The sequence below is a fragment of the Caloenas nicobarica genome, chromosome 1, assembly GCF_036013445.1.
Source record: "Caloenas nicobarica isolate bCalNic1 chromosome 1, bCalNic1.hap1, whole genome shotgun sequence".
In the NCBI taxonomy this organism is placed as follows: domain Eukaryota; kingdom Metazoa; phylum Chordata; class Aves; order Columbiformes; family Columbidae; genus Caloenas; species Caloenas nicobarica.
Window position 1 is genome coordinate 5,225,207 of NC_088245.1, and position 19,503 is coordinate 5,244,709.

General features: G+C 40.1%; 1 protein-coding gene across 1 annotated transcript in view; it reads left to right on the forward strand.

Moving 5' to 3' along the window:
* TAF3 (TATA-box binding protein associated factor 3) overlaps nucleotides 1–19,503 on the forward strand; it is a 123,264-nt gene that overhangs the window by 48,048 nt on the left and 55,713 nt on the right. The gene's annotated exons all lie outside the window — the stretch shown is intronic.

Genomic DNA, 19,503 nt, shown 5'->3' on the forward strand with positions numbered 1-19,503 from the left:
ACACTGTTGCACCAGTTTGCTTTTTATGATGTTGATAGTTAAAATTTGCTCTCATACAGGTATTCATGCAGTGAGGAAAAAGTTCTTTAAAGATCTTCTAGTAGTGATACCAGTAAGAAGATTGGAGGTACCTGTGCAGAGCAAATGCCTGTTGATTATTTTGGAGTGGAGACATGTTCAGACCTGCAGGATCTAGCCCAGGTTAGCAGCTAAACTCATGTCATTGCCCTGTTACTCTTTCAGTCCCCTGTCCTGGTTCTGTTTTGATCGATTAGATCAACCATCTTGTTATGTTAACTGGGATAATTTTAGATGGCATAGCAGTTAGGCTGGCAATCAAAAATCGGAGTCCAAAAACTGCACCAACTTTTAAATGAAACAGATGAAAGCTTAAAGAAAATTTAGAGTTCATTGTTCAAGAGTTTTGTGTTTCTGCGGTCATTCCAATAGTTGGTCGTGTTTAATGGCAAAACCTAGGGAAGTTAAATGCCACATAAATAGCTGGTATATTTTCATGACAATTATAATCAGCAGTAGTTCTTACAATTGTCAGTGGGAGGGTTGGAAGAGAGGGGCACAATATTGCTTTTTTCTTGTTGATATTTTCTTTAGTATGGGGGATCGACTGTTTGAAATACTTATTCACGGAAGCAATTAAAGAGTTACTCACAGATTGCAATGGTCTAGGAACAATTACTTCTAAATGTAAATTTAAATTGTAGTAACGATCGTTGCTAGCAGCGAAGGCCTAATCATGCTAAAGATCATTCTGGATTTTTATTCCAAAACAGTAGTAGACCAGAAATCCACGAATACATTGGAGCTTTGGCACATGTTGTGAGATGCTAATAGTCCCTATTTCCTTTCTGGCTCTAAATGTTGAACTATTTTGACAGTTTAAGTATACTTTAAAACGATTAATCCTGACAGGGTTGATAGTAACCTAAGAAATTTTTTTTATAACCCCAAAACTGCAGTTTATCTTAATGAGTAGCTCACACTGTCAACAGCAAAGCCCCGTTGCTGTGTGTAATAAGGTTTAGAGATGAGAAAAGACAGGTCTTGTAAAGTAGATGACTAGAAGTAGAGGCAGCCCCTTCTCCATCGTGTGCTCCAGCCCAAGGTGCCTCTCCCACCTTGCTTGTAAAACATTAAGGACAAATTTATTTTTGACATCCTTGAACTGAAAAAGTCTTCTTTTAGGAGAGGTGTGCGAAGACACCGGCTAAATAAAAATTAAAAAATAAAAATAAAAAAATAGATACAAGAGTTTGCGTAATGTTAAAAGCAAGCACCTGCATGAGGATAATCTTGGAGTGTTTCCAAATCCAAGCAAGTCCCGTGTCACAAAAAGTCAGAAGTCTCCCTTGAATGAAGATCATTACCCTCAGGGTGCATGTTGGTCACTCTTTAAAATTCTTATAAAAACAAAGAAATTAATTATCCAGTATAAAAGCAGGGCATACGTCTCCTGGCAAACATTCAATTAACTTTTTAGTGCTTGCTACTTAATGTTGTGTTTGACCAGTCGAGCATTTAGAACGACTTTCCTTTGAAAGGGAGCTGGGGTGGAACGTGGCGTTGAGCCGGAGTTTGTGCCTGGTCATCAACATTTTTCCCATGATCGTTGAGTGTGGAGCTGGTTATATTTTACTTATGCATGTGAGATGTAGTTTGCTTTGGGACAGGTTTTGTTTGGGTTTGTTGGGGTTTTTTTTTGTAGGCTGGATGATGTTTTATTGAGAATAGAATTTAGCAATTTTGCAATCATAGACTGGATTGCCGTGGTTGAACATGAACTACCAATTAAAAGCAACTGTATAATACTTCTAATTCCCATGACTAATGGGCTGAAAATATGGAGCTCTTTGACCTGGATCCGATCCAAGCTAAAGATGAATGATGCCACGTAGATCACATTTTCTACTGTTAAAAATGGCAAATGGCGCAAGCGTAAACCCCCAAACTTAAGAAATATTGACTTCCAGATAACAAGCTGATGTGATGATGGATATATTTTGAGAGTAATGCATGCAAAATACTTGAATAACTTTTTTTTTGTAGAACTGTTACCTATTTCTATACACATCGGTATCGTTTATAATCTCACCATTAATCTGCTGCTTTTCTAACAAGTGATAGAGTACTGAAACCATCAGAAAGAAAGGATTTTCTGGGTTGTTTTTTTATTGAGTGCCTCATGTCCTTTAGATTGGCAATATAAATCTCTTTTTTTTTAAGTGCATCCTATGTGTAGAGATTCTCAACTTGATCTTTCTTTGCCTTATATATGATCTATATATATTTTTTCCTCAAAAGGATTGCTAAAATTTTTAAATTTGGGGTTAAAATGGGTAGTCTAAATAGCCGAGTTTTGTTGTTCTTATAGCAAAACAAAATTAAATATCTATGGGTTAAAGTTAAGGCTGGTTGGTCTACTAAATACTGTATAAATATGCAAGGTGCTGGAGCTTATGTGAAGGAAAATGTTCTGCTCATCAAACGAGGGAGTGATTACGTGGCAGGGCAGTAGGAGCTCTCTTGGAAACAGGGGAAATTATCAGCGTACCAGGACAGAATGCAAAGGTCGATCTGCTGAATACAAATAAAGTATTGAGCACCAGGTTCTGCCTCATGGAGCTGGCGCTTTTGGAACCGCTGTGATAAATGCTCTGATAAATTCGAGGGAATGAGTGCTATTGCGAAAGCCTGATGAAGGCTAGAAAGTGTCCAGCTAGTAGGAATTGCATTGCTTGGTCAGGCACAATGAAATTAAATAGAATTTGCTTTAGTGAAATTGCATCAAGGATGATTAAAGGTGCTGCTGGGAAAAGGTGGTGATCACCTTTCACCGAAGCCACTTCAGTGACTCCGTCACTTACTCCTTGTGTCTGGTTTTTTGGGGTTTTTTGGTTTGTTTTATTTTTCCTTTGCTTGTTTCCTCTAACTTCAAGTCTCCCTCTTCCACCATTGCGTTGTGCCCCTGCTCCCAGCCTGGAGTCATCAAAGAACGAGGAGCTCATCAGAAGCCGCTTCTCAGCACCATTCCTGGGGACCACGGGTGTTTGTCCAAATACACCAGGTCCCGCACTTCTTCCTTCCCAATACACTGCTTTCTTCCTTCCCCTGTTCTTTGATCATTGACTTTACTGTGTTCAGTTTTGGGCCCCTCATCATAAGGACATTGAGGTACTAAAGAGAGTGCAGAGGAGGCAACAACGCTGGTGAGGGGTCTGGAGCACAAGTGTGATGGGAGCGGCTGAGGGAGCTGGGGGTTCAGCTGGAGAACAGGAGCTGAGGGGAGACCTTCTGATCTCTGAACTGCCTGAAAGGAGCTTGGAGCCAGGGGGGTTGGGGTCTGCTCCCAAGGAACAAGTGATGGGATGAGAGGAAATGGCCTCAAGTTGCGCCAGGGGAGGTTTAGATTGAATATTAGGAAAACAGTTCTTCCTGGAAAGGGTTGTCAGGCATTGGAACAGGCTGCCCAGGGCAGTGGTGGAGTCACCATCCCTGGAGGGGTTTAAAAGGCGTTTAGACGAGGTTCTTAGGGACATGGTTTATTGCTAGAGTTATGTTACAGTTGGACTTGATGATCTGAAGGGTCTTTTCCAACCAAAATGATTTTATCAATCTATGATTCTATGAGTTTTGGGTCGAGATTTGGCCTTTCAGCTTTGCTGTCAACAGCTCCAAAGAGCTGATCTCGCCTCGGTGAGGCGGAGACGTGCAGGTCGGAGCTGCTCTCAGCTCCATCCACAGCTCCAGATCTGTGGTCAGGATTTGAGCCTGTATCTCATTTCCAGCCAAGATACTGACCAGTCTCTGGTCCCCAAGTGCTAAAACCACCTCTGGAGAGGCATCACAGCCGTCTCACCTCTAAGCTGCTCTTTGGATGTTTTCTTGATGCAGAAATTTGCATTAAGAATCCAGGTCAAACTGCTCTTGGTTTTACTTTATTGTTTTTGCATTCCTTTTTAGGGGCCTTTGGCCTCATGGGTATTGAACAATGAATTGTAAGATAATTTCTGTCTTTCCAGTTGTTTCGCTTTCCTGAAATGCTGCGGCAGAGCAGTGTCCAGCAGCTGCAGGCAGGACAGAGGCCTCTCTGTGTTCTGCTGTGTTTGCAGGGGAGCTGCGATACCGAAAATACGCTTCATATTTTCATATTTCATATTCATATTCATTGAGTGACTTGAACTGGGTCTTGCCCCAGATGGGCTGACAGTGTAACCACTCTTCTAATGTAAACTAAAACACATGTGCACACAGAAATACACAGACACGTGTATAATCACATGTAACATCCATATGTTACCAAGGTGAAAAGACATCTCTTGATTTTTTTGCTTGCATATGATATTTAAATGATCCTCTGGCAATGGGACCAGAGTTCCATACTATAAATAAAGACAGGCCTTAATGTTCATATAAGAACCCCTTGGCACTATAAGCGGTGCCTGTTTCCTCACATGTATATATTTTCTTAAACAATTTGAAATTTTGCATCTTCTGCTGTTTAATACTAGGCCGAGAAGTGTAAGAAATATTTTTCATTATTACAGTTGTCAGAGTAGTGGATGTGCAGAGCTATATTCGGTCATTTATTCCCTCTTCATTTCTGTAACAATTGTAGCATAAACTAATTATTTCCTCAGCTTGAGACGTATTGGAGTCGCGTTTGATAACTGTTTATTTTATAGACGCTTATTTGAAGCAATGACCTAAGCTTGGACATGGGATCCTCTGTAGTAGATCGGTACATCACCTTCATCCACGTATGAATAGCCCGGTGAAAAGTTAAAGCTGCCATTAATGGGATTATCTTCTGCTCCATGCCGGCACATCCCTTGCATTGCCCAGACAACAGCAGAGGTAGCCAAATACACCATAAAGCTGGAAACTTGCACCAAAACGAAGCCGTATTCGTAATAATAAGAAGAAAAGAGTTGCAGTTTCCTGCAGATTTAAATTGGCTCAGTAAATTTGACACCACGTTTAGCTTCTGAGGTGATAACGCATCAAATTACGCTGTGTGGTTATTTTTCGTGGCGTGTCAGTAAAATAGAAACTAATATTCTGTGTTGGCATTTCAGAAGATGTTTCTTCAGAGGGTTAAGCTTTCACTAGGGATTTAAAGGCTGTTGGTGTAAAAGTGACTGTTGTGTGTAATTTTTCAATTCAGGCAGACTACTATTATGGGGAATATGTTAACAACTTAATAATTTTGCTTTAGAGTTATAGATGGTAGAGTTTTAGAACATAAATAGATGCTCTATATGGAAAAAAAAATGAAATAGTACTTGAAAGTGTTCATTATCTTCATATTTCCGTAACTTAATTAGTTCCATAACTTGTTTAGCGTTCAAGCAGCATTTGCTGGATGCTTTGTCTGCACACAAAGGGGCAGTTTTTGCCCTGGAAAGCTCAGTCTTGGGGCATCAGATGTAGGATTTGATAATACAGGAAGCAGTAAACGATGACCAATTCTGTACAGTTTTAACTGTAACAGCTGGTTTAAAAAAAATGCAGGCTATTCTTTAACAGAAAGTTAGGTTTTCAATTGCACTAATAGTTTTCTTGCAAGGGATTTTGCTTTCTGTAGAAAACTGCCTTTTTGTGGTAAACCAGAAAACTTTTTTTTTTTCTCTCGTAGGGAAGAGTTCTTTGCAGGAAACCATTTTCTGACCAGCTTTAAAATGCAGAGGTAGCAAAGACCACTTACAGTTCATTTTCTCATCACTCCTTAAGGAAACTAAATGCTAAACTATCAACATTATGTGAGGTTTACTGAAAGCAGCAAAGGTCCTTGCTTTTTTATCCTTTGCTGTATCCCAGAAGAGGAAGAAAATAAAATAAAATATAAATACTAGGGTATTTTTGCCCCTGATGTTGTTATTGAGAGCTTCAGCTGATTCAGTGCTTTCCTGTCTTCTCTCCTTTGAAATTGTACTTATTGGTCCCACCTGCAGCAGCTGGCATGGAGACGGCGGCTGCCTAAAACATGTTAAAATGTGTGGGACCAGAGGAGGGGAAACAAGAGGAGGTTACGTTGGCTTTTTTTTCTGGAAAATGTGACATTTTTCCCCAGACGTCGATACAGCAAAATCTTTTCAACGGAGAAACCAGAGTTTCCATTTGGAGATGCTGCTGTAATGCCGCATGGGAGTCACCTCTGGGTTGACTCGTGTGACTTTGGTTTCTTCACCTGAATGACTTTGCCTTTTCCTTAAGCTGTGCTGTTAAACAAGAAAAATAAATTCTGTTAGGAAACCTGAGTGTGTAGAGGGCAGTGAGGAAGGAAAAAAAACAGGCACCGAAGTGCGGAGCCCGTGAGATACAGTGGTGGTGGCTCTAGAAAGCTACACTGGATTTTCATCTTTTAGACAAAAAAACAACCTCATGGTCCCAGTAATACTTTCTAGTAGCACTTAGTGTTTGCCAGATTATGTGCTTGCCCATTAAGCTTCCTTTACTGTATGTGCAACATCAACATTTATTTGTGTTAAAGCAAAACAGTGTCAGAAAGTGCTTTATGAATACAATATTATGAATATAATGGTGGGTCTCTTTGGATCGCCCTACAAATATACATCACTGCAAGACCATGTATCATTCTTAGACTCTGCCGGAGCAGCTCAAATCAATTTGTGTAGTAAATCAGTGGCCAGACTACTATTAACGTGTAAAATTTCTTGATTCCTGGCCTCTTAGCTAACCTTTAAGAACATGACAATTGTCAATTAATTGGTTTTGTTGAGGTTTTTCATGCAAAAAAAAGCGCATATTTTTCATTTTGGCAGGCGTGTGTTCAGAGGTGTCAGCCCAAACAAGCAAAATCAGAGTTATAATAGATGGATAAGCAACTTTGTTGATGTTCTTAGTTATTGGCAGTTGCTGCCACAGATTCACTTACAATGATTCAGGTATGAAGCTGCTCACCTCATCATCCAGATTGGAGGTGCATCCTCCCCGCTAATGGAGATGATAAAAAATACCTTAGCTACACACATACCATAAAATTGACTTTTCATCGTACTTGGAATGGTAAGAGTTGTGTCCATGCATTGGGTTTTTTTTGTTTCTTTTCCTGGAGCAGCACAAAGCGTGAATCAATTCCCAGAAGTTTGTCCGGTGGGATGACTCCAAGTGAAGAATTTTTTGGTACAGCATCCCTGCGCTTGGTCTGGCTGGTGCCAAAGCAACACAGCTGTGTAACTGTGGTGGAGGAATCCCATTTCACAATGTATTTATAAGACCGTAACACTTTATTTGAAGGGCAGAAGCAAAACACTTGGAATGCATTTCTTTATTCTTAACCTCAGAGTCTCAATCCACGAGCGTTTTGATGGCATGGGTTGGTTTCTTCTTTCTGGCTCTAAACAGCGGGTTTTCCCAGGTTTTAGCAATTTTTTCACTAATTCTAAATCATGTGTTTACAGGCTGCTCATGAAGCACATTTCCCTCCTCACCAAATAATAGCTTTTCATATAGCAAGGCGTAACTCTCTGGATCTTCACCTCCAGCGTAATGCGAGTATGTTTTTTGGAGTGCTCAGCACATCAAAATTCAACCCAGCTGTGTTTATTTCAACGTGTGATCTTGTACACACATGAGGACATTCAGACGTAGCCGGTGCCTTCATTCGAATTTCGCATCGCGCTCTCAAATAATCTGCCATGTCTGAACAGCTGATCAATAGCAGGTCGGTCCCTTCCTTAGGAGGAAATCCAATGGAAAAATCGATTATTAACGTGATGCGGTAGAAATACAAGGATGTAAAAGGCAGGAGATCAGACTTGAGGTTTTGGTAGCTGCTTTCATTTGGTTACATAGTTCATAAATGTCCACAAATTAAATTATGTGCTTTGGTTGTAACATGAATATGGATTTAGGTATACCAAACTCCGCATGCATGGGAAACCTGGTTTTGGCCGTGGAAGAGCACAAAACATTTTGGGATGGATAGACAGCGATGTGCTGCCTGTACAGGAGAGTTTATGTTGAAATATATAAGAAAAAAAACCCAGAACAAAGTAATTTCAGCTGCAAAGTGTATTATCAACCTTTGTATGGTTGCTTGGCTATAATCCCATTAACTTTTCTTTTAATTGAATATAGAGGCAGATTTAAGCTCTGAAATTTAGGTCTAAATGTTAAAAAAAAAAAAAAAAAAAATCAAAATTACTCCTGTTGAGGGATTTGGTTCAGGATCCTCCTTAAACATGGATGGGAATATTCACACTGGCTAATACAGGCTAACACAGATATCCAACTTGTTTGACACCTGATTACAAATGGGAGTCAAAGATCCTTACAAAGCCACTCAACAGGCAGGCAGAGACCTCCAGGAAGATGATTCAAAATACTGGATATCTAAACGGGATGTCTAAAGAAAATTATATAAATACCTCAGATTCTCACCTATTTTCCTCCCCACCCCGTTCTTCCAACAGAGGTTTTATACCAATGCATTAGGAAAAAAAAAAGGCTCCTTCCCTCTTTTTTCACAGATTGTTTAGACCTTAAACACACCACAATCTACAAAACTGAAATTATCTAAGTTTTCATTTTTAGTGTGACTCGTCATTGCTAGAGTGAAGAACCCGGGATTAAAAAAAAGCACGTAATGTGAATTAAATGTGGCGGTGGACAGTGAGTGTTTGTGTTACAGCAACAGTATTACAGGTTCATTTCCTTTGTATATCTTACTTCAGTTTTGCAAACTAGGATGGAGTTTTTCCAGCTTTTTCTGTATACTTTTCCAGGGGCTTTTGTTTCTAAAGATGTAAATTGAAAGGGATGACATTTCCACGCAAAAAGAAGAAATGTTTATTTTAAGAACACACAAGTACCCAGTTACAATATAACTTGTTGAATCCTCGATGCCAGACTGGCTTTGCTTGGAAGATGAATGTGAATTTGAAAAGGATCCTGTCAAAGTAATTGGGCTTTACAGCTTATTCCTATTAGCCAAATCTCTGCTTCACGCTCCTCTGTTTTGTCTTTTAAGCATTGCAGTAGCAATGCTCAAGAAAAAAAAAATTACAGCCTTGGTGCGTGTGGTGAGATATTTTCATGGTTTATGTACCATTTCTAAACACTGGCCAGGCCTTCCCCTCTGCCCCCTCCCCAAAAAGAAGAAAAAAAGGAAACAAGCACCCAAAAACTTCAATACAAGCAGAGATAAGCAAAATGAGCAAGACCTCAGATGAGTTTTGGTTAGAGTTTTGTTGTTTGGTTGGGGTTTTTTTTCCCATGCTGATGTTGCTAATGGGTAGATGGAGCAGCCTGTGGCTCCTGGGAGATGTGCTGAGCTCCTGCTGGGGTTTGCTGGTCAGGATGGGGATGCTGGTCAGGATGGGGATGCTGGTCAGGATGGGGATGCTGGTCAGGATGGGAATACTGGTCAGGATGGAGATGCTGGTCCAAATGGGGATGCTGGTCGGGATGGGGATGCTGGTCGGGATGGGGATGCCGGTCAGGATGGGGATGCTGGTCAGGATGGGGATACTGGTCGGGATGGGGATGGTGGTCGGGATGGGGGTGCTGGTCGGGATGGGGTGCTGATCAGGATGGGGATGCCGGTCAGGATGGAGATGCTGGTCGGGATGGGGATACTGGTCAGGATGGGTTTGCTGGTCGGGATGAGGATGCTGATCAGGATAGGGATGCCGGTTGGGACGGGGAGGCTAAAAGTCTCGTCCGTGCTTTCGGTCCCCGGACACAGCAGAGCTTGGTGCCGACTCGATCAAGTTTTCAGCTTACGTCTAAGAGGAAACTGGTTCTTTAAAAGAGGCTACCATGTTTTCGTCATGCCTTCTTTCTCCGCCAAAGTTGTACAGCCGCAGGGAGCGAGAACATCCTCCTGCCATCTTTCCACAGGTGTTTTTATACCCACATTTCACTGTAAATTGGAAGAGCAATATAACAAGGCAAAGGGACAGTGTAAGGATCAGCTGAGCTCTACTGGTCACTTCCCGAGGGTGCTTAACCTTGCATATATTAATTTCTTTGCGCCTAACCGTTGCATATATATCTGCAGACAGTGTGCTCTTAGAAGAACTAGAAATGGGGATTAAATATTGTACTTCAGGGTGATACGGTAAAGCTGGGGGTTTCTCATGTAGCTTTGCAGAAACGTCCTGCTTTCCACAGATCTTGTACTCAGCATTTAGAGACGTTAAGATTTGCAGTCCTTTTTCTGGAATACTTTTTAATATTGGTATGCTTCTTGCATTCAGTTTTCTATATTTCAAAATGTTATGTATATGAGCAAGGGTTCATAAATATATATGTTCCTTGACGGTTTCAGTTCATGCATGTGTATATGAATATACGTCCCTCGATGGAGTTTCAGTTCTGCAGACGCAATGGATTTCTCCCTCTTTGTCAGTGGCACCATTAGCAGAGATAGAAATGGAAACTTTTTCAACTAAAACCAGCTGGGATGTCATTGATCAAGATACAGTCTAACCCAGGAAAGTGGGGTGTAAGTAGTAATTGGAGCTGTGATACAGTTGAAATGATGTTTTTCTTGCTGTTTGTTTTTAGACTATTTCGTGACCTATTCATTCATTCATTCTCTCCTTATTTTTTCCTTAAAAATATAGATTTCTTAAAGCTAAAGAGGGCTTTAGGGCTGCTTAAACAACAGATGGAAAGGCTATCACCTTGTTCTTTCAGAAAATATTTTATAATATGTTAGAAGTTCGTAGAAAGGGAAATACAACTCTCCAAGGAGTTTTCAAATCAGTGACATCTTTTTCCTCTAATGTGTTATACTTAACATTGCTGTTCAAAAGCATGGAACGAGACTTCAGAGGTTTGTGGGGGGTTTTGTGTTTGTTTTGGTTTGGGTTTTTTGTTGTGTATTGTTGGTTTTGTTTTTTTAAACACCTTCCCAAGACACTCGATTTACATTTTAAAAAGAAAACACATTATAAAGACCCTGCCGTTAACTGTACAGAAATGAGCATTTCATGATGAGTTCCAAAGGAAACAGAGTAAGTGGTTACCGAGTACTGTGGCATTTGGCATGTGTGTAGATTTAAGCAGTAAGTCAAAAAGACGCAGATAAAATATTGTCAGGGAACCAGCTTTGTTGCATCTGTTTTGGTGACAACGATCTGATTTTGAATTATTTTGACAAATTAGAAATGCAGTTTACACTAGCAAGTATTTTTCCCTTAAATTTCGCGTGCCAGGCAGACAAAACGACTTCCCTTGACTATCCTTATTCTCCATAACCAAGTTCCGGAGTCAGCTCCGGAAACTAATTTACTTTCCTTTCTAAAACTCATTTTAAAGACAAAAACTAAAGTGTATTAAATATTTACATGTCATCAGTCACCGTAATTACCATAACGTTTATATTCTGTTTGCAGAGGGTAGGGAGGTGGTCATGCAACATCAAGAGGCAGTTGATATTTAGGAGACAACTTCTATCGTAGCGTGATCACTGGGAGAGTACTTTGAGGCAAGGAAATACTTTTTTCCAATCAAATGAATTTTATTAGAAGATTCAATCATCGATCCTGCCTTGCAGTCCTCCTTTCTCAGTTGGCTGCATGGATGTTATTAATTTTCACTACATGTTAACTCAGATTTTCCCAGTTTCTTCATTCTGTAATTCTTTCCATTTTCTCCATCGTCCCAAGTACTTCTTCCCAGCATATGCCCATCGTTTTTATATGCCTATCGTTTATATCTTCTTTGTAGGAAGGTAGTATTAAAGGAGTATTATAGCAGCCCCTAGTAAATGTGGAGTCTGCGTGTATTGATTACGCGGGATTAGTGATTTTAGATGTGTTTACACATAAAAATAGTTGTTGGACATCTTTGGCCAGTTGACCTCACTGCTGATCAGTCTCCCATTGGATTTCTAGTATTAAAAGCTCCATAACAAATTCGGAAACTTTCTTTTTTGTTAATCAATATTCTGGAAACAGAGGAAAAGTTCTTACATTTCTTTCTCAATTTTTGAAGGATCCTCTGCGATTCCTCCTGTGTAACACACCAAAGCCACATCCATTCCTAGAGCGGTGTTTGGATTCTGTGTATCGTGACAGTACTTTACCCCAGCTATTCAGACAGAGAATGGAGCACCAAATTTTAGTTTATGTGGTTCATAATCTATCAGACTTGATGTATGAAAAAGCTATTTTAATTGGAAAAAAATTGTAGCAATCCAAAAAGTGTTTGTGTCCATGAGAAGTTTGACAGTAACACCTGGGCAGTGAACAGCTTGAAGAAATTTGAAAAGGTCCAAATTGTTTCTTGTTAAAGCTGAACTATAGTCTTTATTTTTTTAATGCATACACACGTGTCACAGCTGTGCTTCAGCTTTTAGCTTCACCCTCAAAAGATGCATCTCAGCTTCAGGCCAGGAAAACTATTATTTTGTGTGTGCTCGTTTCCAGACAGAAATCACGCGTACAGCATCTTGGTTTTGTGCTGAGGGAATCCCAGATCATCTGAAATGTCACACCTGCAAAATTCTGCATGAAGATACAGTAGAGCCATCTCTTGTGGATGGGAACAGGTAGACGATTCACAGCCCTTTGCCTAAACTTTGTCCTCCCGCACGATGGCACAAAGGACTTTTGTCTCATACGCCCCCACGTTGTGAAAATTGCAGTGACAAATTTAACATCCGAGCAGAGTAAGAAAGCTGCTTTATTTTTGCCTTGTTTGCAATCCCTTCGCTCCTACACAGCTGCATCAAGCTCCACCGCAGATGTCTTAAAAGGATGAAGAGGAGATTGGAAATCCCATTAGGGAAGCAGAAAGGTTTCCGAGCACTCCACATCTGCCAAAAAAATTAAATATTTCAGCCCATCCCTTAGGACTGCAAAGGTAACACTACGTCCTGTGGTACAGAGACACTTGTACCGTGAGTTGCTTTTTTTCCACTTACTGTGACTATGAAGTAGTAAGAGATTTTGGCCATAGGACACGCAGAGCCATGAGACCAGATAATTGGCATTTAACAGTATCACCACGGTCATGTAAAATTTTGGGGTTTTTTGTCATCGCTCAAGAGAGTTGTTTAGTTAATTTTGTTGATGGTGGCAGTTAGAATAAACGTGCTAATGTTTCAAAAAGCGTAATAATGCATTGTTTTGATGGGGAAACAGAGCTCCAGAGGAAATGATGGTTTGATTTTGTGCATGTTTTCTACAGTAAACATTTTTGGCATTCCTTTTTTTAATTTTTTTTTTTCATACTTTATTTTTCCTGCTTGGTTTAATGCAGCATAACCTCCTCTAAATTTAGTGGGAAGTGTAAATGTATGTAATGCTTTTTCTGTGGTTAGAAAATGCATGTAGCATTAAGTTATTAAAGCTTGACTTTAAACTATGTCTTGGGCTAATGATTTTACAGTATAATTGCTTTAGTTAATTTGAAGGCAGGTATACATACAGCTTATTCCATTTTGGCACTATACAGTTTGCCATTGGTATTATACCTCATTTTTTATATGATTTACATAATTTGTGAAACAGATTTAATATTTTGTGTGTGAGCTAATTAGTTTCTGGTTTAGAGCCTTCATTGTGTGTTCATTGGGTTTCGAACACCTTTTACAGTAGCACAGAAGGTCATTGTTGGATCTAAATTCTTCGTAGAGCAATCAATCCCCTTTTAATAAAATAAGTTGCGTAATTTTCAGCGTAATTAGACTGGGTTACACAGAACTATTTTCAGCAGTAAATTTGCTGAATTGGAAGAAATATGGTGGTGACGTGTTAATTACTGTGCTGTGTTATGGTATAGTGAGAGATTACCGGACTTTAGATGAGCACAATTTTATATGCGCCTCTCAGGAGCTCTTAAAGGGTGTCCGGCTTTTCCTGGTAGAGGGGAAAAATAAAAAGGAACATTTCTAGTAGGATTAAAAAATCTTTCTGCATAACTTTCAGAAGATTCAGCGTTAATATCTCGCTCACATTTGTTAGTTGGCAGCAACACCAACACTTGCCAAGCGCCGAGCTCTTCGGCAGGTGACGGCGACGTTGGGCGGCTGAAATAAATGTCCCTTGTCCCATTCCAGGGGACACGGCGGAGAAACGGAGCCTCTCCGTGCACAATAAGCATCTCACAGTCACATCACACGCCAGCCCCAAAAAAACCCGAAAAAGCTCTTTTCCTCTGGTATGTGATTCCTACACGAGGGCACACGCTGGCTGTTTTCCTCTCCAAGGAATTGTTTTCTTGGCTGCCGCCATCCCGGGTTTAGCAGTTCCGTGCAGCTTTCACGGCTCCTGGCTTATTAGAAGTCTAAACAGTCTCCTGTAGCCTTTGTGTCAAAATGAGTGAAAGCTTTGGAAAGCATTTTGGGATTCATCGAGCGGGAAAAGGAGTTGCTCAAAAGTCAGACCCAGCAGAAGGGCTCATTTCACAAGTCCAAAATGGACAGTAACGATTCCTTTCTCAAAGTTTTTTGCATCCATTCCTTGTGCTAACTCAGTCTCTCAACTTAGATTATTTCTTGTACACAAATTATTTCTAATCTGGATTTTACTTGTCTGTTTCTACCCCCTTTTTTTTTTTAACCTGTGTGGCTCACACATGCGTGCTTAATGCTTTTTTTGCTTGGTAAAGTAGGTGCACTTAGTATAGAGATAAAGTTAGTGAGACAGAACCAGAACACAGTGCAGGTATTTCCCTTCCCTCTGTGTGCTGTTAGAAACTGGTTCTGGGATTAAAAAAATCAGAATTCTATCAGCCACAATGCAAATCTGTATCTCATGGCACAGTTGCTCTAAGTTGTACTCTGGATCTGCTAGACGCATTTTGTATTAGAAGCAAATATTAACGTTTGCTTTTGTGCTCTTTGCATCTGATTCCAGTTACCAGTGCACATAAACAGTCCCTTACACAGACATTGCCATAGATGTATTTTGGTTATTTCTAAGAACCTTGAAGGAAGGCTGTGTTTTTCTGACATATTTACATGTATACATAGCTATAAAAAAAAATTTAAAAGTTGACTTTTTATTGTTGTATTTGCAGCCGTTCTTGCTCAGCATAGAGTTGTTAGACCCTTGCAATACAATTATACTACTGGAAGCCTTTAAGGCATTTATTTCAGGGTGGGAAGACTGTTTCTCCTGCTTTAAACAATTAGATGAAGTGTAATCTCACTTTCTTCCTGTGGAATGCCACATTTTTATTGCTATCATTTATCAGCTGCAAGATGTAAATAAGATGTAAGCTTAGGAGCCTGGCTCAAATAAAACCAGATTGTATTGATTCTCATGTGGTACACAATGAAATGGAAAATCATCCGACGTCCGTTCAGCGTTCATCGAAGCAATTTTTAAGTAATAAAGGCTGAATGCATACGACATAAATTCCTTATCTTGTTTGCTCGATATATGTATGCAGTTTGAAAGTCAGCAACCTGATAAAAATCACAGCTAATTGCATGAGGTAGCACCTATTATTTTCATTATAGGTTTAAAACGTGCGATGTCGTGGCTCAGTCTAAAAGCAGCTTCAAATTATGCAGAAACTTTGGAGATGTGCCTACAACTTATTGATGGACGCTTAATGACAGGGGCTGGAAAAAAAAACACCCAGAACTTTCACATCACTGACAGCAAACGAAACGGAGTGAAAAACCCAGGTTTTGTCCATGAAGCAAGTTAATGATTTTTTTTTTTTTTTTTAAGGAAAAAAAAAACCTTTCCCCATCCCCCTGCACTGCTAGGGAGACAAGACGGCTGCTGATTTCTTAAAGCCTTAAAGTTAAATGACCTCCCAGCTGAACCCGACTTTAATGTAAACATTTTCTGGAGATGGTTCGTAGCAGGGCCAGCAAATCTGGAGAATATTAGTGGCGCTGTGTTTGCGGGAAGCAGGAATCCCTTGGTAATTCGCAGGAGCTCTTTTCCAGGCCAAGGCAGCCTGAGACACAGTTGTGTTTTCAGTTTTGCAGGGTTCGTTGGTAATGCCCTGTGTATCTTTTTAAAATGTAATTAGTAAAACACATAATTAGTTTTTGCTTTGAAGTCGAGGGGTTTTTTTGTTGGTTTTTTTTTTTTTTTTTTTACTTGCTTTCGTTGCGTTAAAACTCTTTATCTTCCCTCACTGTAGGTAAATAATAAGATACCATAATATTCATGTTGCTTTAGTTGTCGGTGTTTTGGTGTTGGTATATGAATCTAAACAGAAGAAATTAGAGCAGGGCTTTCTCCAGATCGCTCTCTTTGCCGGAATATTAAGTTCCTTCTAATGATCCGTGCTTAAGCGAAGTGTGCGGCTGCTGACTTGACCCTGATATTTTAAAGTTTAATGCTTTTTTGGTAATTCTTAGCAATTTCAGGATCTTCTTGTGTGCCCATTCTGTACAGCATGAGCTGGTTGCAACATCTGCGTGATGCCTGATCACGTCAAGTATTTTGCAGGTAGCAACTTGGGGCTGAATTCCTAATTTTTCCTTAACTGCATGCCTTTTTTTTTTTTTTTTTAGTATATATTGTGTTTATCATAAGCTTGAACAGCTGTTGTAATGACATGCTGAAATGGGATATAATACTTAACACTTCTTGCTTTTCGTCTTCAAAACACTTTTCACGCATCAGTTGATCTCCCCAGTGTCCCAGTCTGCCCAGTATTTGCAGTGGGGTGGGTGCACTGGTGAGCAGGAGGCCGACCAGTCACTTGTGCTTATTACACCCTCGCACATGCTCTGTGGTGTGTTACACTGACTATAAAAATATTAATTTTACTTGCACAAAAAAACCCTTTTTACCCATAAGAAACCTCTGCCTGTTATAGGCAGTTGATTGCTGTCACTGCGCGATGCATGTTAATCTGTACTCCAAAAATGTGGCTTAATCTGTTGAAGAAAGGTGAAGAAACTGGACAGAATAGACAGATTGATGGAAATAAACTGTGTGTATAGTTGATTTTTTTTTTTCCCGTGCAAAAAAATACAGCAAAACTGCTTTTTCAATTCGGAAGGAAACTTTACAATTCTTCTATTAAGGAGTGTGTGAAATCCGGGTTTCACTTTCAGCACAGAGGTGAAAAACACCCTTTTAGATCTTTCATTTATATTGAGCAAACTTGCAGAAAGGAAGAAAAAAGAAAAACAGAAAGTTGCAGGCTGATGTTTTCCTCTTATATATTTTTTTTTATTTCAGCAGGATGAACTGTTGCCAAAACTCCCATGAACAGCACAAAAACTTTTGCAGAGTTAGAGCAGAACCCGGCAGGACATTACCAGCATTTGCTGGTTTTCCTTGATGAGTTGCATCAATTAATTGTTCTTTTATTGCCCTTCTACCCCAACTGTCTCCAGTCTTCAGCTCTGACATGCATTTTCTGGACCAAGGATGCTCTTAATTTATCTTTTTTATAGGCTGTAGGTGCCCTGAACATGCTGGACACTCTGTTGGAGCATGTGCGACTTCCTCAAATATAAATAATAATGTAAAGCGTTTAGGTTATTACATAATAATTTGATTGACGTTTCTCACAGTATTTTTTTCAGGTTTTGATCGCAGTTATCTTTAATTGGTGTTAAAATTGGCTGTTGTGTATGTTTGTTGTCATGGCTTGTTTAATACCCCGTGTTTGCAGTTGTCCTAGTTTTACCATCTTGAAAGATGGTTTCTATTTAGTTCCCTTAATGCTTTCCACAGTTTGTTTTTAAAACCCACAAATTTAGCTGAAGTGTTTGTTTTTTTACTTAAGAATGTTAACTTTAGAAATAAAATATTTCCTGTTTATCAGCAAAAGTGTTTCTTCCCACTTGCTGGCATGATTTCGAAGATGGATTTTTTTATTTCCTTCTCTTACGCCGCCTTTCTTTCTTGTGCTAAACATAATAAACCTCGAGCAATGATAAAGCTTATTTAACCCAAATATACCTGCCTCACCTCAAATAAATACAAAATAAATTGGGCAAAAGAAAGAGATAATATTTTTGAATCAGTACACAAACATTGCTCTCTGTAAGATGCTCATTGTACTGCAATAAATGGGGAAAATATATTGAATTTATGCACACATGATTGACTTTTCATACAGTGAACCCAGGTTAAACATCTTGAATATGGAATATGAATAGAGCTAACATTTTCATATGAAGCAATAATGAAAATGAACAGAGCTCCATTTCGACTGATAGCAAAGAACATTTGATACTCCAAGGCATAAAATGTGTTTAGTACTTGGGTTTTGTTAAGCCTGACAGAAGCCAGGAAATGGGACGGTACAACCGCTGCATAAAGGCTCCTTCTATGCCCGATGACAGGCTCGAGGATGTCACTGAGTAAAAACAATAACGCCGGCCGACTGCTCCTTGTTCCCCGCGGTAAGAGGAGAAGGTTTTTCATGGCTGTGCGTCCTCAATGGCTTCGTGTCTGCAAACATTGGGCACTGGGACGCGGGTTTTGTTCCCTGGCGCCAGGTAGAGAAGGGGAGAGAACAGCTTCTTTCGGTTGATTTTACAGGGTGGATAATGCATGTGATTTTTTTTGTCTTTGTTTTGTTCTATAATAGCCCTGCATGGAATGGGTTTTAGTCCAGATAATAGGAAGGATAAACCCGTGATTTCGTCAAGGTGCAGGGCTTGCAAACCAGCTGCGGTTTAAATGCACTAAAATCACAGAATCACAGAATGTCAGGGGTTGGAAGGGACCTCGAAAGCTCATCCAGTCCAATCCCCCCACCGGAGCAGGAACACCCAGATGAGGTTACACAGGAAGGTGTCCAGGTGGGTTTGAATGTCTGCAGAGAAGGAGACTCCACAACCCCCCTGGGCAGCCTGGTCCACGCTCCATCACCCTCACTGAGAAGTTTCTTCTCATATTTAAGTGGAACCTCCTGTGTTCCAGTTTGCACCCATTGCCCCTTGTCCTATCATTGGTTGTCACCAAGAAGAGCCTGGCTCCATCCTCCTGACACCCTTTACATATTTATAAACATTAATGAGGTCACCCCTCAGTCTCTTCTTCTCCAAGCTAAAGAGCCCCAGCTCCCTCAGCCTTTCCTCACACAGGAGATGCTCCACTCCCTTCATCATCTTCATGGCTCTGCGCTGGACTCTCTCAAATTACTCTCTCTGGGTTCCTAACCATGGTGGTCCTCTCTTCTCCACCATGGCAGCATCTTCTAGTCCAGCCGCTCCGACAGAGGGTAACAAATCTGCATTTCAGGAGCTTTTTCCCTGCGGTAATTTCAGTCCCTGATGAGCTTTACTTGTTGAGGCTGTGCGTGTTACCGCTTGACAGGCAGAAAAATCAGAAGTCAAAACATGCAGGTCTTGCACAAACTGCCCGAAACTTTCTTTATATTCCCTGTCCACCACCCAGCCCTTTTACTTTCAGCAGAAGCTCAAGTTGCTTTTCTCTTGCAGCCCTATAAATGCACTTGTTTACTTAGTTATAACCCTATAAATGCTCTTGTTTACTTAGTTGTAACCCTATAAATGCTCTTGTTTAACATGGACCGTGTTTGAAGAGTTGACCTCTTATTAGTTTTCAGTGT